The sequence below is a fragment of the Cupressus sempervirens genome, chromosome 2 (assembly GCF_028749045.1).
Source record: "Cupressus sempervirens isolate cs-2001-9-10 chromosome 2, ASM2874904v1, whole genome shotgun sequence".
NCBI lineage: Eukaryota > Viridiplantae > Streptophyta > Pinopsida > Cupressales > Cupressaceae > Cupressus > Cupressus sempervirens.
The window spans coordinates 726,156,820-726,181,840 of record NC_143119.1 but is presented as its reverse complement, the minus strand read 5'-3'; positions in this window follow the sequence as shown (position 1 = coordinate 726,181,840).

The window sequence follows — 25,021 nt, the reverse complement described above, 5'->3', positions numbered from 1 at the left end:
AGTGACAATAGGTAGACGTAGTTAGAAAAATTGGTGACTAATGCTTAAGCGATAATTCATGAGAGGAATCTCAAAAAGTGACACTAGCAACAATAGGCAGACATAGTTAGAAAAACTAGTGACTGACACTTAAGAGATGATTCGTGAGAGGAATCTCAAAAAATGACACTAGCAATAGTAGGCAGACATAGTTAGAATAACTGGTGATTGACACTTAAGAGATAATCCGTGAGAGGAATCTCAAAAAGTAACACTAGAAATAGTAGGTAGATGCAATTAGAACTACTAGTGACTGATGTTTAAGAGATAATCCATGAGAGGAATCTCAAAAAGTGACACTAGTGATAGTAGGCAAACGTAGTTACAACAACTAGTGACTATCGTGAGAGATTCCTATGACATTGTAGGGTGTTTCCCCTGAGTTATGACAAGATTCAATCCATGGATACATGAGTGAAAGTAGCAAACTAAAGTAGGAAAGCAATTGTACATGAGCCTGAAGATGCACTGTAAGATATAGCATTGGGAACAAGAGGTGCATGTTTACCAAGTTTTCACCTTCTTGGTAGAAATTATATTTTTGCTACCATGATATCTATTTCCAAGTTTCCATCAATGGAATTTTTTTTGTTTTTCAATTTTTTTGTATTTTTCTCTTTTTGATTTTTTTCTAGTATTATTGATGCACCTTTTGCTAGGTTGTCACCAAGATAATGATTTTTTTCAAGACTCTTTTTGATTTTTTGGATTTTTTAGGACATTTAAGTATTTAAAGAGAGATTTTGAGATCAAATCAATTGTAGAACTGCTTCAAGTGGAGAGTGTTGATTGTCTCCTTGAGCACCTCTCCCTCGGCTTTAGAAAATTGGTAAGCACCAGATCTAAACACTAAAGTGATTATGTATGGACCAATCCAGTTGGATTCAAACTTCCTCTTTTATACCCTTTGTTGTTGATTCTTAGGGTTCTCTCTAAGGACAAGATCACCTAGTTGGAAGTCATGTGGCTTTACTTTCTTATTATAACTTCTAGACATATGCTATTCATAAGCTAGAAGATGATCACATGCCACTTGCCGACGTTCATCTGGAAATACTAGCTCTTGAAGCTGAGATATTCTATAGTCATCATTAGTAATGAGGCCCTTCATGGAGATACTCAAAGTAGGAAACTCAATCTCAATTGGGAGCACAACATATGCTCCATATACTAAAGCAAAGGGCTTTGTACCTGTTGGAGTTTTGGTACTTGTTTTATAAGCCCACAAAGCTAGATTAATCTAAAGGTGCCAGTCCCTTCTAGATTTACTAATTGTGTGGTGCAAAATCTTAAGGATTGCCTTGTTGTATGCTTTTATAAATAGAAGACCAATATTGTGTGATTCCAAACCTTTTACACAACTCCTTAAGATATTTATTTTTAAACTATGCTCCATTGTCAGTAATGATGGAGGAAGGTACACCATGTAGAGACCTAAAAACCTTTAGAAAATAAAGCATTTTTATTTTCTGAAAAATTCTTGATGACATCATCATTTATTAATTAATTAATTTATTTATTTTTATGCCATTAAATCCCTTTATCTTAATTAAAAATATTTAATTAAGGAATTCCTCCCAAAAATGTTTAAATCTTATTTAAACATTATTTCCTTATTTATTAATTATTTAATTAATAAATTGACCAAAAAACCCAAAATAAATAAATAATTTATTTTTTGCCCAAAACATGGCCAATTTCCTTAAGACCACTAACCTCTTCCAAAATCTTCTAATCCTTCTTTAATTTTGATTAAAGGCTAATCCCATCATTTCGTACCCCTAATCCCAACTCAAAATATTTAATTAAAATTAAATATTAATCCTCATGTTTATTAAAAAAGTTTTAATAAATATCTCCTCAACCCAAACCCTTGAAATAAATAAAACTTTATTTATTTCCTAAAAATCTAATTTATCCTTATTCTAAGAAGTTCTAGACTCTTCTAGAAAGTCTTCATCCTCATCCTAGGAAGTTCTAGACTATTCTAGAAAGTCTTTATCCTCATCCAAAGTCTAGACTCTTCTAAAAGATGTATTTAAACCTAATCCTAATCCCCTCCTAACCTTGTCACATTCCCTAAACATGGGTTAAAACTTACTAACCCAAGCCAAAGTTAATAAATATCTCCTCCTTCACCCACCCTCATTAAATGCCATCCACTTGCCTATCCCTAATCTAATCCTAAACCATCCTAATCCATCCTCTAATCATTTGCACAATCCTAAGCAAGCTCAAAACCCTCCTAATCAAGCCCAAGTCGAAATTCCTCTCATCTCCTTCAAAATATCTCAACCATAAAACATTATGAAGCCCACTAGGCCATAAATGACTCTTCCAAGCCCTTTTATTGCTCTTACAAGCCATTCTGAGGGTCTTTATGAAGATTTTAACCCTTGAGCCTCTTTTGTTGACTCATCCTTCCCCTTTCCTCCATCCTCTCACCATGTGACATGTGTCACTCCTTGATTGGCTGTAAGGAAGCACAATCCATGTGCTCTCCTCTCATGCAATCTGAGCCCTCCATGAGCTTTTTCCCATCCTTGCATATTAGCCCTCAATCCCTCAAGCCTCTTGCCTATAAATTGGATCCTTCCCCTTTTCAAAATAACACAATCCATGAAGTAAAGTCATAATTCCATTTTAAGAAGCCATTTTACATCAAAACCATACACTCACACCCAAATTCCAACTCCATTTGAAGCCCTTTTTGAAGCATAAGCTTGAGCATACATCCTATCTATTTAGACAAAGCTACTCAACAAGAGAGCTTCTCATTGAGAGAGCCCATTAATGGCTCATATTCTCAATTGAGAGCTCATCTTAGTCTATCTTGAAGTTTATGAATTTTGTTTAGTTTGTAGAAGCTTTATTTAAATCTGGTTTCTATTAGCATACTAACATTGCTCATATACACACCATACCTGCATATGATGTAATTCATGATGAAAAAAGCTATAGTTTTGCCATTTTCTATAGAAAGAGGGACTGCCTCTACCCATTTAGTGAAGTAGTCTATAGCGGTAATGATAAACTCATGTCCATTTGAAGAGGATTGGTGAATCCGACCCATGAGATCAAAGGCCCATTGTTGAAATGGCCATAATGTAACAAATGGAATTAAATCTCTAGCTAGAGTGTGAATCAGATTCCCATGGATCTAACATTTCTTACAGGACTTAGCATATTTGATCGCCTCTTGCTCCATATTTAGCCAATAATAACTGCCTCTAATAAGTTTACAAGCTACTGTCAAGCCATTTGAGTGAGATCCACAAGAAAAAAAATGAACATTACTTGAGATTGTTGATATAAAAAATGGTGCAAAATGGTGTTGGCACACTAATGGATATAGAGCTTGAGTGCTTGTTTATCTCTTAAGTGTCAATCACTAGTTCTTCTAACTACATCTACCTATTGTCACTAATGTCACTTTTTGAGATTCCTCTCACAGATTATATCTTAAGTGTCAGTCACCAATTGTTCTAATTGCATCTTCCTATTATCGCTAGTGTCACTTTTTGAGATTCCTCTCATAGATTATCTCTTAAGCATTAGTCACAAGTTATTCTAATTGTGTCTACCTACTATCGCTAGTGTCACTTTTTGAGATTCCAATCATGGATTATCTCTTAAGCATCAGTCACTAGTTGTTCTAACTACATTTGCCTACTGTTGCTAATGTCACTTTTTAAGATTCCTCTCACTAATTATCTCTCAAGCAACAACCACTAGTTGTTCTAACTATGTCTACCTACTGTCACTAGTATCACTTTTTGAGATTCCTCTCATAGATTATCTCTTAAGTGTCAGTCACCAGTTGTTCTAACTGTGTCTACCTACTATCTCTAGTGTCACTTTTTCAAATTCATCTCATGGATTATCTCTTAAGTATCAGTCACTAGTTGTTCTAACTACATCTGCCTACTATTGCTAGTGTCACTTTTTGAGATTCCTCTCACTAATTATCTCTTAAGCATCAATCACCAATTGTTCTAAGTACATCTGCCTACTGTCACTAGTGTCACTTTTTGAGATTCCTCTCACAGATTATCTCTTAAGTGTCAATCACCAGTTGTTCTAACTATGTCTACCTATTGTCGCTAGTGTCACTTTTTGAGATTCCTCTCATGGATTATCTCTTAAGTGTTAGTCACCAGTTGTTCTAATTACATCTACCTACTGTCACTAGTGTCACTTTTTGAGATTCCTCTCATGGATTATCTCTTAAGTGTTAGTCACCAGTTCTAACTGCATCTACCTACTATTGCTTGTGTCACTTTTCGAGATTCCTCTCATGGAAGATCTCTCTCGTGTTAGTCACTAGTTGTTCTAACTATGTCTATCTATTGTTACTCTATTTGTACCAAGGTTCTTCTTACTGAAGATTCCTCTTTGACTTCAATCACTAGTTGTTCTAACTGTGTCTTCTACTATTGTTACCCTACTAAAGAGATTTCTTTCAAACATGTTCTAAACATTGACACTTCACATCAATCCTATAACACCAAAAATTGAACTCAGAATGATGAATTTATTTGGAATATGTTGAGCTTTTCTTTGTTTGTTTTACTTTTTTCTTTATCGTGTCTCTTTTTGCAACTTGATGATGTCAATTTTGACTAGAGAAGTGAGGACTAAGGGCATGATCTTTTATTTTCTTTTTGTTTATGGTTTAGTTACAATGATTTGAAACACACATATAAATGGGGTGTCCACTATAAGAGCCTCCATCTCATATTGGATGGCTATGTGTGCCTTGACTCCTCGTATATGGATAAATTAGTGAGGTTGTTTCTTCTCCTTGCTTGTTGGAGTGAACTCTTCATGCTACAATAAATATTGGTACTTGTCCTACTAAGTGAAAATATAGGTCACTACAAGTACATACAAAAAACTTCTATTTTAGGTTATGGATGCAAGAGCTATTGTGGATAGACTACTTACTGATTACTTAGCATAAGAAGGATCTCTCATGTGTCTGGTGTGTTTGAATGCAAGAAATTTTTTGTTCATCCTAGCATTTATGCTCTCATGCTTATGTTAACTTGCTACATTAAAAAGGGACAAATGTTCTGGGCATTCTAGCTTCTTGTGCCTCAAATGCTTACATTTAATCCTGACAAAACTAGAACATATGTCCTATTCATATTTCCATGATTGGAATGTCAGTGGGGATTGTATGACGTATGGGGTTTCGCTATATGCTCAATGATGAATTTTTTTGAAGCTTGGTAACTAGACCTAGGGTTGCATCTAGCATAGGGATCACTACATGTTCTACTCACATAAAATTGATCAATGATTTACTTGCATCCTTCACGATGAGGAATTGTCAGCTTCTTTAAAAGTATCATGTTTCTTCACAATTGCACAAGTGTTCAGTCTTTGGTGTGTCTTATTGATCTTCATGGGATACCTATCACTTACAACAAAAATGGAACACTACATGAGATGTTAGTTCATTCACATTTTTCATTTCATACATAATTTCATAATCCATCTCATCTATAATACATTCATATATTAAATCAAGTTGGCATTCATACATCACATCATAATTGCATTCATAATCATAAGCATAAACATATCATGTATAATGAATTATGGAGATGAAAAGTGACACATGTGATGGTACTCAAATCAAAATCTCATATATATATATATATATATATCAAGAGTGTACATCTGGGGCAAAATGAACGCTACTCAAGCACTGTTGATATCAAAAATGGTGCAAAATGGTGCTAGAACACCAATGGATACAGAGCTAGATCAAAATTGGAGAAAATCACACTAACTCTCTCCTACTCCCTCACCTCCTAGAGGAGGAGGAGGAGGAGGAGGTTTTAGAGGAGGCATATCTAGCCTAGCTGCAAGGCATACACCTACCACTTAACGAGCATACTAAGAAAATTGAGGCATTAGCTCAGCCTTATCTAGCATGACTACTACATATGACACAAAATAATAGGCTGCTTGGGCTGCCTGTAGCTAGATCTCATCTTGCTACTACTCTGATCTCCTCTCATTAATCTCTATCTTCTCCCATAACTCATAGATCTCACGGTCCTTCTCAACTATCTGGTTATCCCTAATAGCTACCTAAATCTATAGCTCTCCTAATTGTCGAGATGCCTATCATATCAGCTCTCTAGCCCTCCTCAATGCATTCTAAGTCCCTATATTAGGTTGGTCTTGCATCTCCTCATCTAACTCAGCCTGCTACTCAATTGGTTATTACTCCTCTATGTAGGTTCTCTGCCTCCAACTCTGACCTAAACCACTACCACCTACACCTGGATCTATACCCATCTATCAAGGTGGGATCTACACCTATTAGATCCAGTGTCTCACTTTTTGTAGTCCCTGTATTGGCTACTGATTTGGCTACTATGGTGCTTTCTGTAGTGGTAGCTATGGTTATCCTTTTCATCTAGGAGTTGTCATCCCCACTAGATTTTTAAAGCATTGGAATGGCTCAAAAAAAGACACCTAGTAAGCCAGTGTCATCCCTCCATCTACCACTACTCACAAGTAGTCCCATTGTGCTACAACCAAGTTGTGCACATCTATCATGGATCTCCCTAGATCCAACCTCTATGACCACCCATGGCTTAAATCTCTTGCTCATCATGCATACAAGTAGTACTCCTAGGAGATTTCCTGAGGGTGCCCATACTGATGTCACATGTAAGTAAGTGGAAATCTCTTCACTATTTGTAATGATCTATCAGTGGTTGTGACACAAACATATAACTCAGCTCCTAGGGAGCATCATCCAAGTCCTCAATCTCTCTCTAGGGCTACCATACTATGAACACTAGGTCATCAAGATGTGCCCTTCACTACTCAATCTTCTCCAGAGATATCTAGGTAAGCTAGCCTTTGTACCTACAAATATAGGGCTCAATCAGCTACCTCTCATCCTAAAAAATGGGTCTCATAATGGGCATATGCTCCCATGCCTAGATTTGAAGAACATAAACCTCGAAAACCATGCTCTTCCACTCATGATACACTATTTCATGCATCTCATGGTACATATGTGTGAGCATGCACTGTCCCCACTCATGTCTCTCTGGGGTCTCTATCATCATCTGGAGCATCTTACCCCATCCACACTCTAATCCATGTTGGCCTCTATTAGGCATCAAGAAACAACTAATGAAAATCCCCAATTTTGATGCCAACCTGTGAGTATGCCCATAGGTATGCACAAGCTCATCCCATGTGATCGCTTTGCCTATGATCAAGTCCTGCTGGAATATGGCCTAAAGTGCCTTTGTGCCTACTCTCAAAATTGTATCGTACACCACTCTTAGCCCATGGAAGGGTATGCAAAGGATCCTATATATGTCCTCAAGAGTTACTATCATCTCTCCCTATGGAAAGTGGAATGTGTTTGTCTTCGAATGGAAATGCTTGACTAGTGCTATACGTAGGTCATGATTCTCCAACACTGGCAAAATTTGGCATAGATATGACAAACCCAATTTTTCTATATGTGCCATATCAACATCATCGAGGCTCTGCAATAGAGCTCCATATGGTAGGTAATGGGATCAAAATCCAACATCATCAAAGGTAACTTGCACACATGAATAAGTACAATATGTAAACGATCAGTCTCTATTCAAAAGATGAACAAAAATGCAAAATTGCAACAAAAACATCAAAATGATAAATTTTAATTTTGCAATTAGCACTAGATTCTTGTGCAAAATTTTGCTTCCTCACATGAGATTGCACATTTTCATGCAAGGATTGATTGAACTATATATGAAAAGTGCCTAAAAACTAGAGCTTCTCATGTCACACGTGGGTATCTCCCATGCGAGAATACCCACTGCACCGAGAAAAGAAACACAAGACTGGTAAATCTTCATGCGAGAAGTGACCAGCTTCTTGCGAGGGGAGACGTTCCCGTGCGAGAATCGACAAGAAAATTAAAAAATAATTAAATAATGCTAAAATACATCAAAAAGTGTTAAAAATTAAATGTAGGACAAGGTTATTGACTACTCACTAGAGGCCCATAGTCCGCCAGCCGACTATGTCATTGGGAGTGCTCAAAATGATGTGAAGACACACAAATCACCATTTTGCCTCATAGCTCTCTTCTGCACTAAAGAAAAATATGAAAATTATTTGAAAATGACCTTATGGGCCCTTATATAGGTTTTGACCTAATTTTGCAAAGTGTTCCAATTTGCGTGAAAATCACCTCCTAGCGAATTTGACTGCTCTGAATCCATTTTCAAGATCAAATTCAAAATCTGACACACTTAGACAACTCAAAATTACTTTTTAATAATTTGGGACCAATGCAATCAAATGCTTGTGCAATCCATTTTTTGATGCTTTGTGAATCTTGGAATCTTTTCAAATCACATTTTCTTCAATCTTTCCAGTAAAATTCTAGAAAAAGTCAAATTTGATCTAAATTGGTCAACCTTTGGTCCAAATAAATCTTCTAGACCTCAAAATCACTTCAAATTGACTTCAAAATTTCTTCTAATCATTTTGATCATTTCTTTATCTTTTTGAACCTTAGATTTCTTTAGTATCTTTTAACATACTACACTGCATCACATTTCTAGTGTGTTATCTTTCGATTTCACTCCAAAGGAGGCAAGATGACTACATCATTAAATCTAAAATTCAACTCAATTTGAATCTTATGTCCTTATTACTCAGGGCATCTCACTCCTTTCTATTTGACATCTATGTCATCTTTTGATCAACTTATCACATCTTATAACATTTTTGGTTAGAGTTTGATGGATAGGTATCATGATAATCTAAACCCTGATTCCCACGGATCAAGCCTCATTCTAGGGATGATTCTATGATTCATGATTGGATATTATTATCTTTTGTGGACCAGTATTCAGATGTTCTATCTGGACTTTGGGGGATTAAGCTTCATTCTGGAGATAATTCAAAATTCTTGCTAAGGATTAAGCTTCGATCTAGAGATAATCCTAACTTTTGCTGAGAATTAAGACTTGTTTTGGGGATAATTCTATGAATCATCTTTAATCTTGTCATCTTTTAATGGATAGGTATCAGGACAATCTAAACTCCAACTCCTAAGAGTTGAGTCTCATTTTGGGAACAATTCTATGAAATTTGACAAATCTTTGTGCTATCAAATTTGGTATCTAGGTGTTATATCCGGATTCCTTTAGGTTGAGCTTCATTTTGGAGATAACCTTTAAAAGCTTATTGATCTTAGCATTTAGGTGTTCTATCTGGATCCCCTAAGGTTAAGCTTCATTTTGAAGATAACCTTTAAAAGCTTATCAATTGGTCTATGTATTATCAATTTTAGAACCAATCTCATTTCTTGATCTTTGCATGATACTTCTGATTTCTTTGAATTGAATGTGTTTCTCACACATTCATTCAAAGAGGGGCAAAATGTAATACCCCAAAATTGGCACATTTCCATATCAACCAACTTTGGTTTATTCAACTATTCCCAAGTCCTATTTTAGTAGGCAATTCTAATTCTAATAATCACTACTTGACCTAGGTGTCAAATGCAAAAAACCCTAATCTGCATTAATCTCACTATTTATTTAATTCCTAAGTATTGACTCAAATTAGCTACATAAACTTATTGATTTAATTTAATTTAATTACAAGTGTTCTACTTTAATTAAATTAAAATTACCTCTTTACGCTAATGCACAAAGGAATTAAATACATTTAATTTAATAAGATATCTCCTCTTTTTAATTATTGAATTTAATTATTCAATTAATTAAACTTATCCACTTATGAGGTCATATTCCATTTTATTAAATCAAATATTTCAGAAATGGATTTAACTCCTTTTATCGTTCAAAAGGTGATTAGTTAACTCCTTTTATCACTCAAAAAGGAACAAGTTAACTCCTTTTATCACTCAAAAAGGAACCAATTAACTCCTTGTATCACTCAAAAAGGAACTAGTTAACTCCTTTTATCACTCAAAAAGGAACCAATTAACTCCTTTTATCACTCAAAAGGCAGTAAGTTAACTCCTTTTATCACTCAAAGGCAACCACTTAACTCCCTTTTCATGAAGAAGTTTCCTTTATGACTGGCTCTCCTCTTCAATCTTGATTGTCCATTCTAGTTAATCTTAATTGTCAATCATCTCTTGGATTCTATAAAAGAAGGTCTCCATTCATCATTACAAAGAGGAGAATTTTGGAATTTCAGTCAAACTTATGCTGGAATTCTTGCTCATCTTGCTCACATTGACATAGCTTCATTTCTTGCATTGTAATATCATTTAGATTTTAAATATGTATCCATTTAGCATAATATGCTATTTCATTTCTTAGCTTAATTTCACTCCATCTAGTGTAATTTGTATTCTCATTTAGCTAAAATCCATCATTCTAGAAGTCTGGTTGCCCACTTCTCATTCTAAGAGCAAAGGCATAATCCTTCTAGTTAGAAGGCAACAGGTCAATTTGTTAAACTATTTTAGATGAACAATTCAATGTTCATTCTGGGATGGTTTTGCATATAATGACCATGTTGAAGTCTGTGTGAGGATCTGAGGCCTGCATTTCACATACACAATAGTTAGTTTTTTTAGGGAAGTGTCATAGCATCAAATTATTCATGGGAGATTATCAACTTGATACCATAATGTATGTGATATCCATGGGTGTGATAGATATTATTTTGGGAGTTCCATGGCTTACTACATTGGGAGTAATTGAGATGAACTTCCAATAACTATCATGTGATTTCAATCAAAAGGAAAGGTAGTGGAGCTAAGGGGATTGAAGGTAAAATCCCCACATATGGTAAGCTCTCATCAAATGAAAAAGTTTCTTAATAAAGGAGCAGATGGATTTGTGGACTAGCTATGTTCATCAAAAGTCTCTCAATCTAATGCTCTTACTCATCTAGATTTACAAGCAATAATTAATCATCACTCAGTGATTCTCAGAGATATGCCTAAAGGACTTCTTACTAAGAGGGATCATGACCATGCCATACAACTAGTTCTAGGGAGCCAACCACCAAACATTAGGCCTTATAGGTACCCACACCTAGAAAAAAGTTGTCTAATCAATATAACACCCTTTTAGTTGCAGGATTGGACATCCCTTACCACCAAAGTACTATGCTGATTTTCATTAAATGTCGATCCGGGAGCATGCACTTGATATGATGTCTGCAAAGTATATGCTCTAGTTTTCACTAAAAGTCACTACTACTTTGAATGCAATAACCATTAAGGAAATCTATTTTATCCAAGGGAAAGACAACTATCAAATACTTGGAAGGAAATTCTAAGTATTTAGCCATACATCTATGCACCTACTATTGCAGGAATAGTGACTGGTTCTGTTTCTAGTGGCTGCAGGAACAACAGTTCTAACTCTAACTTAGAAAATTGAGTCTAACTTCTACTTACTAAAGAAAACTCCACCTTCTACGTGGGCCCCCACGGAAGAATGAAGGAAAGACAAACTCAGATAAAAGTGTAGAAACTCAGCAAAGGCATGTATTCATTAAATATACAGTATTAAATAACTTGGAAAAATGATAAGATGTCTATCAACTCTGTCTATCTACTCACTACCTATCCTCATAGATACAAATGAGGTCTTATTTATAGGGAAGAACAACAAATTCCTAAAACTATGACTTCCTCATGAAGGAAAGTCAGTTACAACTTAAGACTGCAAACATGCAATTTGAAAGACATTAATTATCCCTTAAATTCCCCACAAATATAGATCATAGAAAATGCTAGATTTACTCTTTTATCTATCTTCAAATAGCTTTCCAGGAATCCAGGTATCATGCGTTGCATGTTTAACTGATTGCTTTGATGCTTGCTTCCTTTCTCAGCCTTTTTATTAGGTCCCACTTTGTTATTCATTAAAATAGGTCCCTTCTAACTTTGCCACCAAGTCTTCTAGCTGCAATGGTGTCATAACGCTTCTCCTTAATGTCATTAATGCCTTAGCACTATTCCTTCATAGTTTGTTGAACTCCAGCTCAGCTTGTATCCTGCAATCAACATTTAATACACACAAGACTTCCTGTAAATATTTATTTTCATTTATTATTTTATAAAGAAAAGGCATTAATTATTCAACTAACAATTTTTGCAATCTCTTCAGCTGCAGGAAGATCTACCCATATCGAACATTCATGAAGAAAGATTTTTACCACAAAATGAACCCCTTTTTAAATATAATTATGATTATCATTTTATGCCCTATGTCCATACTTTATACATCAAAAGTTCAAAACATTTACACTAAAGGATGATAAAGTTTAGTATGTTATAGACAAATGTTCACAAAAAGGGCTAATAAAACTTTTATTTCTTCATGTCATCATTTTTCCCCCCAACCATCCTAAGGTTGGTCCCTTCAGCATCTATAGGTTTTTGATCCTCATCTGCACTCTGAGGTCATTGGCAATTTTCTCCCCTGATTCATGAGCTCTATAATTGAAATATCCATGATTTTGTTTCAACCTTTCGCATTTCTATTCTTCAACAGTCATGTTATATTCAGCAAACAAATCATATTTTCCAAGCATAGGATGTAAAAGTATTGGCGGTTGGAAATGAAGAGGTACCCAATAAGTTTTCTGATTTCTTCCCAATGTCAGATACCTGGGCATCCTGCTGATGGCTAATTCTAGATTTTGGGGAGAGTGCAACTCCCTGGTTTTTAGGTCTTCTAGCAATCAAATCAATCTTTGAAGAGAAGCTTGTATAGCATCACGGGCACTTACAGAACAATGCTGCTCCCAATCCAAAAATGCCTGTTTGCAAACAGGGTGGATTTTGGCAGCAACACTTCGATTATTGTTAACGAAAAGCCAATCGAAGAATACTCTGTAAGTGTTTTGTATTTTTGGTCAAATTTACAATGGTTCAAACATTTCTTTTTCCCTATAGGGAGCAGCCTGGTTCTCTTGACTGATCTCATTTTGCCTCCATGACATAATGGCCCTAAACTGTACATCTCCCACATATAACAATGAATTCCAATCTTTATCATCTCGTACATCAAGATTATGAACATATAATTCATAGAGGAGATTTTGCAGAGTCATTGGAACTGAATTGAATGTTGCATAAAATTCTTGAGGAGTATGTAAGGAAGGGTTCAACCCCTGAGTAATTCGAGACAACTGAAAATTAATCATTTGCTCCTTTAGGAACAGTGTGTAAACTGGAGATGGGGACCTACAATTTACAAGCTCTAGAATGAGCTCTGTGATCTTTGTGACACGTTGTTGCAGGATCTTAATTTCACTATCCTTTTCTTCAATTTGTTATGCTTGTTCCCTGATAGTTCTAAGCATTTGCTTCTTCTCTAAATCCCAATTTGCTTTTTCCCATTGAAACTATTGATACAAACTAAAGCTGGCTATTAACAAAGTGGAAATGTCCAGTGGTGTATAACGACAGACAATAGGTCTATAATCTTCAAGGCGGTGCTCAGGATGATGGTGGTCAGCAACGCTATCATCTTGAGAATTTTGACATTTAACAAAGCTTTTATTTTGACAGGCAACAATGTTATCAACTTTTTCTGAAGGGGCAATGGTTGTAGGATGGGGTGCAATAGTCATTTTATCTTGAAATGTTTCAACAATTTCCTGAACCATTTCTTGTGCAACAGATGGATATTCTTCTGATGGTTGATTATCAGTTTCTCCCGCTGGTTGTTCAAATCTTGACACTATTTCCTCTGCGGACTCTGTGTCACTATCAACATTAATAGGACTATTCGATTTTGCAAGAATTTCCTCAGGATTATTTTTATGTTTAGGAGTAGGTGATGTGTGCTCTAGTGACTGTGCAAGTGTAGGTACTGGAGTTTCAATATCAATAGGTGGTATAGGAGGCTCAGCAGGTGGCGCAGGAGGTTCAGTTCTTAAATTTACCCTAGATATTTTGGTGACTCACCGTAGAGTAGAAATTGGTTTCTTGCCCTTATCAACAGATTTCCCTTTATTCAAGTTAAGTGCAAGTTCTTGTGATACTAGAGATACTTTTTCTGAACCTTTCTCTGTGGCAACTGTGTGTGATTTTCTCTTCCTAGAAGTTGAGGCTTCTACGATCAAAATTTTCCTATTTGCAGTTTTAGGCATAGAAGTAGAAGCCAAAGCTCCTTGATCTATTCTATATACTACTTTATTGACTCCTACAGTAGTTTTCTCTCTTGTCCCTACTCCTTGCCCTTTAGGTCTGCCCCTTTTAGGTCCCTTTGACCTTAGCTTTACAAAATCATCCCATGTTCCCAAGTGCTGCCTAGTCAACTCCTTCTCAATTATAGCCCTAATCAAGCAATGGTGGGATACCAACTGGGTTTTTCCTTGTTGTAAATAGGTAGCTTTCCTTTTGATGATATTATAAAGGAAACTTGGAAGATTTACAGGACAATCCCCATGCCACAAACCACTCAGAATTTTGAAATGAACAGCATGCAAATAGGAATATCTTCCTTCACAGGTAAAATATCTTATGATAAATTCAGCAGGGTGGATAAATTGCAGAGGGAGAGATAACCATAATGTACATTACTTTTTGTTTTCCTCCAACCGAGGATCTCTCGATACTGAGAATTTCTCTTTTGCTTGTCGTGCATCCATATCCTCTATCCAACATTCTCCATTTGTGGGTAAGCTAGAAAATTTTGCCACCATTTCTTCAGTGAATTCTACTTGAATGCCCTTAACAGTTGCATATCCATCCCTCAATGTATTATGAAATTGGAGTGTAATTTATTGATCAAACTGCTTCAAACTAAGACAATAAGCCAGCCATTCTCGTTGCTAAAACAAACTACATGTTGCTGGGTCTGCCAGTAAGACTTTGTGATCTACTGGTTTATGCCGCTCAGGTTCTCCACCCATATTTTCGAAAAAAAAATATGCCAGTACAAGAAAATTCACTAAAAATGATTTTGAGAGTATGGGCGGTGATAGCTACAGGGGTTTCTACAGAGGGAAATTGCAATACTTCAATACTTTCCAAACATCACATCCTTCAGTACTTCATGACGGCATTTTAATCACCAAACCATAATGGGAATAAAGATTGTGCTCAAAAACATATGCCATATTAATGAGGAGTTATGCAAAATCATGATTTAATATTATTTCACACATTTCAAAAGTACAAAGGGTTACCAGCTCATTACTGAAATGACCCTTCCCTGTACATCCTATATGCTAACTTAAGATTTCCTTGATTTTGCATTCATGATTTCAATTTCCCCTCCCCCCAACCTAGCAGAGACTAGGTCCCACCATACCATAAAGATTGCAAATTCCAAAAATTGAAATTCCTAAATAAATAATAAAGTAAATAAATGCAAAGGGGGTCGAGTGTGACTGACCTGAGGTGCGATAGGAAGCATGAACTGAGAAGTGCCTTATTAGAGAAATAAAGTGAGATGGAATGATGATGGAAAGACAAGAAGATGGGATGGAATGAGGTGGAAAAGGAATGAATTTTTGCATGAGTGCAAAATTTTTTTATTATGAAGGCCTTGAAAATAAATTCAAGGGGCTACAGGCATTTGAGTGGGAGCCTTAGACGAAGTGGCTGCAGGAAGAAATGTTTCTGTTGTGGTGAACTGTTGAAGAAATTCTTCCCTAGTTGTTGGTTTATGATATAACTTCAGGCGATACCCATTAACCAGGAGTTTGAATTTAACTGGATCAATTATTGACAGTTGAACTGCTCCATTGTTAAAAATTGTAATGATTTCATAGGGACCAAGCCATCAATTTTGAAATTTTCCTTGGTGATGCTGATATCGTGAATCATACAGGAGTGCCCAATCACCAATAGAGAATTCTCTGTATTTAATGAATTTGTCATGCCATTTCTTTCTTTGACTTTCAATTAATTTTGTGTTATGAAGAGCTGATTTTTTCCATTCATCCAACTCATTGAGATGCAGAATGCGATCTTTTTGTGTTGTAGGAAGGGTAATATCAAGTTCCAAAGCTGTCTGCAGAGTTTTATGTTCAAATTCAATAGGCATAACAGCTATCTTCCCATATAGGAGTTGGAAAGGCATAAACCCAGTAGTGGATTTCCATTTTCTTTTGTACACCCATAAGGTTTTAGGAAGTTTAGCTGCCCAATCTCTATGATGCAAAGACACTGTTTTAGTGAGAACATGTTCCAACTCTCTATTTGTCACTTCTACCTATCGATTGGCTTGTGGATGATACAGAGATGATTTTCCATGCCAAATTTTATATTCCTCCATGAGTACTGCTATCAAGTTAGATGTGAACTAAGGCCCTTGATCTGATTGTAATTCTCTTGGAACACCAGATCTGGTAAAGATACATTTGTACAGAAACTTTGCAACATTATTGTCACAGGGACACTTCATGGGTTTTGCTTCAGCCCACTTAGTAACATAATCAGTGCAAACCAATATGTAACTTTTCCCTTCTGATGGTGGTTCAATAGGGCCAACAAAATCAATTCCCCATTTATCAAATGGTTCTACTACTATCTGTGGTTGCAGGGGCATTTCACCTATTTTTGTCGGTCTACCCATTCTTTGACATTTATCACATTTTTTTGTATACTAAGCCACATCTTTGTGAAGTGTAGGCCAATAATAATTTGTATTCAAAATATTTAATGCTATCTTTTTGTTAGCAAAGTGTCCACCACAGGGCTCGTCATGACAAGCAAAAAGAACATGATATGTTTCATCTTCTCTGAGACATTGTTGTGTTACCTGATCTGGTCCAGTATAAAACATGAATCCTGAGATCCATGAGAAATTAAAACTCTTTTCTGCCAGCAATCATTTTTCTTTCGCAGAAAAATGTGAAGGAGTTTTGCCAATAGTTAGATAGTTGGCAATGTCAGCATACCAAGGGTTTTGTGTTGACAAAAGGAAGAGATGTTCATCAGGAAAGCTATCTTCTATGGCTACAAGATCATTAGGTGTTTGAAGATGAGACAAGAAATTAGCTACAACATTTTCTTTACCTAGTTTGTCAATAATGGTGATGTCAAATTCTTGCATTAGTAACAACCATCGAGCCAATCGTCCAGAGATTGTTGGTTTGTTCATTAGATATTTGATAGCAGAGTGATCTGTATGTACAAGTATTTAGTATCCTGTAATGTAATGTCTGAATTTATTCAGAGCATAAATTACAGCAAGCAGTTCTTTCTTTGTCACTGTGTAGTTATACTCGGCTCCTTGAAGATTTTTGTTGATATAGTAAATTGCATGTTCTACTGAATCTATCTTTTGGCCAAGTAATACTCCAATGGCATTATCTGAAGTGTCTATGTGTATATGAAAAGATAACTCCCAATTTGGTCCTCGAAGCACTAGTGCTATTGAGAGGACTTCCTTAAGCTATAGGAAAGCTTTTGTACACTCTGAATCCCATACAAACTCTGCATCTTTTTGAAGCAATTTGTATAAGGGTGCTGCAATTTGACTGAAATCTTTGATAAAATGCTGATAATATCCTGCATGTCCTAAAAAACGCCTGACTTCTTTCAATTTAGCTGGTACAGCTAATGTATGTATGACTTCTATTTTTGCTGGATCTACTTCAATTCCTTTAGGAGAAATAAAGTGTCTCAAGAAGCTATGATTTAACTTTTCTTGCCTATTCAAGAAGCTTAATGCATGATTATCAATGCATACAACAAATTCTTTAGGCAAGAAGTAATGCCTCCATTTCCTAAGGGACTACACCATAGCATAGAGTTCAAGATCATATGTTGAATATTTTTGTTTGGCCTCATTAAGCTTTTCACTGAAAAAGGCCATAGGCCTACCATCTTGACTTAGAACACCTTCAATTGCCTTATTGCTAGCATCACACTCCACTGTAAACAATTTATAAAAGTCAGGGAGCACTAAATTCAAAAGAGTCATTTTCCTCCTTAGTCCAAGAAAATACACATTTCCTTCCTCCCTTGATGGTATTTATCATTGAAGCACACACATCACTAAAATTTCTTATAAATTTTCTATAGAAACTACACATACCATGAAAACTCTTTACCTCTGATGGAGTGGTGGGTCGTGGCTAGTTAAGGATGGCTTCAACCTTGGAAGGATCCATCTTTAGCTCTCCTCTTGATATCACAAATCCCAAAAAGATTAGCTCATTCTGCAAAAAAGAACATTTCTCCAAGTTTATCATCAGTTTCTCTTAATGAAGCCTATTCAAAACCAAATCAAGATGTCTTAAATGCTCATCCATGATCTTGTTGAATATCAAGATGTCATCTAAGTACACAACAATAAACTTGTTTAAGAAAGGTTTTAGGACTTCATTCATTAGTCTCATAAAGGTGCTAGGTGCATTAGACAGGCCAAAAGGCATCACAAGCCACTCATACAAGCCTTATGAGGTCTGAAATGTTGTCTTCCACTCATCTCCACCCCTAATTCTAATTTTATGATATCCACTCTTGAGGTCCACCTTTGAATAGATGCTTGCCTTCCCCAAAAATTCCAAGAGGTCCTCTATTCTTGGCATAGGAAACCTATATCTAATGGTTACCCTATTAATTTTTCTAGAATCTATACACAACCTCCAATTACCATCCTTTTTAGGGGCTAGGACTACACAGACTACACATGGGCTTATACTTTTCCTAATGAACCCTTTGGCTAATAGATCTTCAATTTGCTTTGTCATCTCTTCATTCTACTCTAGGCTCATCTTATAGGCTGCCTTATTTGGAAGTGTAGCCCCTGGGATGAAGTCTATACAATGAATGATATCTCTTTTAGGTGGCAAGGTCTCTGGTTGGCTACCTGCAACTATCCCCTTATATTTCTCTAACAAATACCTTACCTTCTTAGGCCCAACAATGATAACCTTGGGTGGATATTGTAGTGGTTTGATGGGGTTCTCATGAGGTCTAACAACTAATGCATAGCAGGGTGTGTCCTTCTCTTTAGTGACCCTCATGAATTCTTTCTCACCTACTGACATCCCTCCATTTGTAATAGGGTTCCCATCATCAGACAAAGGTGGCATGGTGTATTCAATCCCATCCTTGGTTATGGTGTATATGTTTGTCTTACCATCATGTTTGGCACACACATCATATTTCCATGGCCTCCCAAGAAGAAAATGGCATGCATCCGTCTCTGCCACATCACATAAAACTCCATCATTATATTCTCCTATCTTGAATTCCACCCACACCTACTCATTTATGAGGGTTTGTTTGTCTTTTGTTAGCCATGACACCTTGTAGGGGTAAGGGTGAGGACTACTTGTTAGTTTGAACTTATCTACCATCTCCCTAGAGGCCACATTATCAAAGGATCCAGAATCCACTATAACTCTACAGACTTTGTTATTCACTTTGCATAAGGTTTTAAACAATGTTTTTCTCTGAGGTGGTTCTGTAGTTGTAGGGCCTTTGATTATGGTTCTTTGCATCATCAAAGACTCACCATTCTCTGGAAGTGCAGGCCTTGAAGTGGCAGATTGGTAAGAGGTGACACTCTGACTGTCCTCCTCTTGAATCAATTGTATTCTTCTATCCCTTTGCTTGTTCTTTTCAGGGCATCTAAAGGATTGATGTCCTACCTAATTACAAGTGAAACATTTTCTTGTGAACACACTAGGCCCCCTTTCACCAGACCTTCCTCTACCATTGGGTCTCCTACCCCTAAAAGTTTCTCTATTTGTAGACTCCCCATCAACATTTGATCCACTAAACTCTTCTTGGATTTTGTTAAAGGATCCTCTTCTATGAAACCTACCTCTACCCCTATTTTTGTAACCTCTACCCCTACTACTTGTTTCCCCTTTTCTCTTATGTTTCTCTTCAATTTTTAAAGCCATATTAAAGCATTGATGTATTGAACCCAAAGTAATCAATGTTAATTCATCTTGAATACTATACTTTAAGCCATTTACATACCTTGCAAGTTTTTGTTTCTCAGTCTCATACATCTTGGCTTTGAGGATCAGATTATGGAATTCTTGAGCATAGGTGCTGACATCCAAGTCCCTTTGTCTGAGATTTTGCAACCTTTTGTGCACCAACACCTCATAGTCTTCTGGTATGAATTGCTTCCTAATCTCTGCCTTCATCTTCTTCCAAGTAGAAATATGTTCCTTGTTCTCATCCAACCTTTCATTTTGCAAAAATTTTCACCAACTCAAGGCAAGGCCTTTGAGTTTAGCATTAGCAATCCTAACCTTATGATTTTCAGTGGTCTTGTCACATTTAAAATGGTTATCTAGGGCTTCAATCCAGTCCATACACTCATCGGGGTCCAACCTTCCTAACACCAACCAAGGCTTCTTGATCAAAACAAAGCAAATCAATAGTTGGATCCACTCCCAACAACCCAAAATGGAAGATGTTGCATTTTATCTAGTAGTCCAATTAGGCCTCTTAATTCATTTTTTCACCAATAACTCAAAAACCTTCCAAAGGACCTAGCAAACAAGATATAGTTTTGAATACCCTTTTTCAATTTCTGATAGACTCCAAAGTTACAAGGCTTCACTCCACTCTAGCATGCCTCAACCCAAACCATGCCTTCAGGCTAATTAGCTACTCTAGGCATGGTCTACAAGGTAATGGACAAGAGATGGGTTCTTGAAATCAAACCTTCAACTCTAAATTTTTCTCCTAACCCAAACAAAGATGTTTTATTCTTTCACCAAGTCCCCAACTTCCTTCCTTCTCATTATCTAACCAAATTGCACAAAAACAAGGTCTAATACATAGGAATATTAAAACTAGGGCTTGCTACCATAGTTCACTATTGCAACTTCCTATTACAAGACTTTGAAAATATGAAAATACATTACCCTAACTTGCTCCATGCCAATTTGGAACAAATTCCAATAGTGGAGTTTCAAGTTAGAGCCATTTCTTTGGCCAAACCCTAATTTTGAGGGTTTCACAGGGTAGTGAGAAAAGAAAATTGATAACTTGAATATTAAGATTGATGGAAACTTGAAATCAAAACCTTAAAATTTAACAGGACTATCAGATCAATACAATGTTCTCACCCTCCAATCATCCAAGGTCGTACTGTACAAAAAAACAAGACAAAAACGTTTAGAAATAGTAGATTGTATTCATCCAAAGAGAAAGTACAATCACTATCTTCATCCATTAGATACTTAGAGAATTTATAGGCCATTCTAGGTGGGTAGAACCACCCTATGGCAGTTTTATCCATTAGGATGGTTGTTTGAAAAAGTTGCAAATGCAACTTTTTGCAATTTTTGCAATTTTTGGCATATTACCAAATCTTCTTCCTAATTGACTTCCAACCATTCTTAAATGTTATCCTAAAGATATAAACACTTAAAATACCCTATCAAACATAGAACAAATCTAATTCCACCTCATTTGGATCAAATGATGCCCAAGTTTATAATAGCACCATGGGGTCTTGTATCCATTACATGGGTGGATGGTCTTAGGGAGATCACATGACCAACACCTAGACCTTATTACATTAAACAAAAAAAAACTTTTTCTTAGGTGCTCTGCACCACTTTCCTCATGATTTCATAGAGATTTGATGGATTGAGTTGAAGTTTGAATTATTTGAACCTTGCTACTAGAACTACATTTTTTTGGTTTCTAGGTGCCTATTGCAAAGTGTGTAACTAATTTTCCTTAATAAATGAGAAGCTAAAAACTTCAAAGATTGAATATTTCCTAGATTAATTTCTTTTTTAAAGTGCACAAGTTCTAACTCTTTATGGATTGGGAGATATGGAAATTCTCCTAAAGTATTGATTTCTGGAAAACTATGTGATTTTTTTTTTCTATACCTGACTTTCAGGATCGATATGCACTTTTCATTTGGGAATAACCCTTTGCACATTTAAGAGGTTATAGAGGACCTAGATTTCTACATATGGTTCAAAGCATGAGTTCTAATTCAATTATAGCTAGGAGATATCGTGATTTTACTCGAATATTGATTTTTGGACAATTAATTGCTATTGCAGGCTCACTTGTGGCATTTGATCTATGTATTTGTATTTAATTTGTGTTATTGACCAACTTGTGGCTTATATTAGTATAATTAGGGGTCTTAGGGAGTCTTTTAGTCATTATGGATTTGGGATAGAAGGAAGGATAAATATGAATTTGAAGAGCGGAGCTAGGGCTACAGCTGGAAAACAAGGAGATTGCTTGGTAGGCTTGCAAGCACAAGTTTAGATTTCCTTGGTGGTTTTTTTCTAGATTGTTGTTATGTTATAGATCTGGACTAGCTAAGATTTTTTGTAAGTTGGATCTTGTTGGATCTTGCATAACTGATTTTGCAATTACTATTTGTATTTGGCCCTAACTTAGAAGGCCTCAGAGCTGGGCATATTGCATGTAATAAGTTATATCTATAAATAAATTGTTGTAATGTGGTATCAAATATTGCATTATTGTTTCTTGTTGTTGTGTTTTTACTGTGTGGTTGTATAGCTGGGGGCTAGGACATCTACTTTGGGGACTTTCCTACCCTACACTATGTCAAGAGGTATCCAAAGACTTCATCACAATGCATCCCAAATCTAAAGGTCATAATGTCATCATGGTAGTAGTTGGTCACCTCACTAAATATGCACATTTCATTGAATTATCATATCCTTTACATCAAGTATAGTGGCACAAGTTTTCTTGGAGAATATCCAAAACCTACATGGTACACCTAAGGTTATTTTTAGTGACTGTGATTCTATCTTTACTAGTCACTTTTGGAAAGATTTATTCTCATGTTTAGGTACTCAATTGGCTCATAGTTCTTCATATGATCCTCAATCAGATGGGCAAACTAAGTTTGTTAATAAATGTTTGGAAGGATAACTACATTGTTTCACTTTAGAAAAATAATCTCAATGGGTAGATTGGCTACCTCTTTCAGAATGGTGGTACAATACTTGATTTCATAGCTCATAAAAAATGTCTCCATTTTTGGCACTTTATGGATATCATCCTGCTTCCATCACATCATCATTAAAGTTTCCACCAAGAGTTTAAGTAGTAGAGGACCACTTGTTTCATCAACAATAGGTACTTTTAGGACTCAAGGAGAATTTAGCTATTGCACAGAATTGAATGAAACAACAAGTGGACCAACTTCATAGTGAAAGAAATTTTGAATTTAGGGATTGTGTCTTCTTGAGATTGCAACCTTATAAAAAAATCTCAGTGAAGCAACAAAAAAAGAATAATAAGTTGTCTTTGAGATATTATGGACCATACCAAATCATACAAAATATTGTTAGTGTTTCCTACAAGCTTGGGTTGCCACCTACGACAAAGATACATCTAGTTTCATGTTTATTGTTTGAAGAAGGTAATTGGGTAGAATATTCTGATTCAAATAGTACTACCAGAGTTTGATGAAGAAGGAAGAATAATTTTGGAACCAGAGTTCATTCTTCAAACATGCACAAAGAAGCTGAGGAATAGAACCCTCACTCAGTATCTCATGCAATGGAAGAACTTACTAGTTGAAGAGGCCACATGGGAGGATGAGGAGTTCATTTAAAAGAATCTACACTTGGTTAGCATTGCAGACAATGCTTCTTTCAAGAGAGGGGGTATATTACACCCTTAATATTGGTGTATATGGGGTTATGAATAGTCAACTTGTGGCTATCTTAATACTTAATTAAGTCATGTTATCATTATTATATTATTATTTAGGTAGGTAGTTCAGCCTAGGTGTTATGTAGGGTTGTATCTATTCAACCTAAGCATAATTAGGCATATATAGGAGGTTGCAAGTCTTATTTCAAGATCATATTGTGAAGTGTGTTCTCATTGGAGATATTTGGAGGTTGTCCCCTCGAAGTGGCATATTACTTTCAGTTATTATCAAGTATTTATACCATATTTCATATTATTTCTTCTATTGTGCAAGTTATTTCATTACATTTGACTTACCTTTACTACTCAAATACTACAATGCTTAATTATTAGTAAAAAAACACAAAATCCTTAGGCAATAATTAATGTTTCAACTTCTTCAAAGCTTGAATTATGATATAGAACTCTTGATCATAAACTATCCAAAGAATATCCCCCTTTAAACAAAACTTATCTAAACTACTAGGGTCACTTTTTATTTATTGGATGAGATTACTTGTTGCAACATCATTTTTCCACTCTTCTTTGGCTTCGACCACCCAATTTTCTTGTAATATTGAAAGGGCACATGATAAGGCTTCATATTTTTCATCCTTCCTCAAAAGTGGATCAACCAAAATATTTTCCTTTCCTTTATTGTATACAATTTCAAAGTCATATCCCAAGATCTTAGTGACCCATTTTTGTTGCTCTTCTGAAGATAATCTTTGTTCCAAAAAATATTTTAGGCTATCATGATCTGTCTTAACCTTGAAGTGTCGACCCATTAAATAAGGCCTCCATTTTCTAACTGCATGAAGGATTGCTAGCATTTCCTTCTCATAAATAGGTTTGAGTTGATTTTTACCTTTTAATTGACAACTCTCAAAAGTAATTGGTTGACCTTCTTGCATGACAACTACTCCTATCCCATTTCTAGAAGCATCACATAACACAATGAATTCCTTGGTGAATTTTGGAATGGCAAGCACTAGAGTTGTACATGTAGCCTTCTTCAATTGTTCAAATGCTACATTAGCAAATTAATTCCAATAAAAGGAATCTTTCTTCAATAGAGTGGTAAGGGGTGTTGCTATACAACCATAATTCTTCACAAATATTATATAGTACCCTATCAATCCCATGAAACCCCTCAGATTCTTAATGGTTTTTGGAATATTTCATTGCATGATAGCCTTAATTTTGTTAGGGTCCACCTTTACTCTTTCATGTTAAACTATGTGTACCAAATATCCCACCTCCTCAAGACCAAAAGAACACTTAGATGGCTTAGCATAGAGTTGATGATCTTTGAGTAATTGTAATGCTTGATCTACATGCTACCAATGTTAGTCC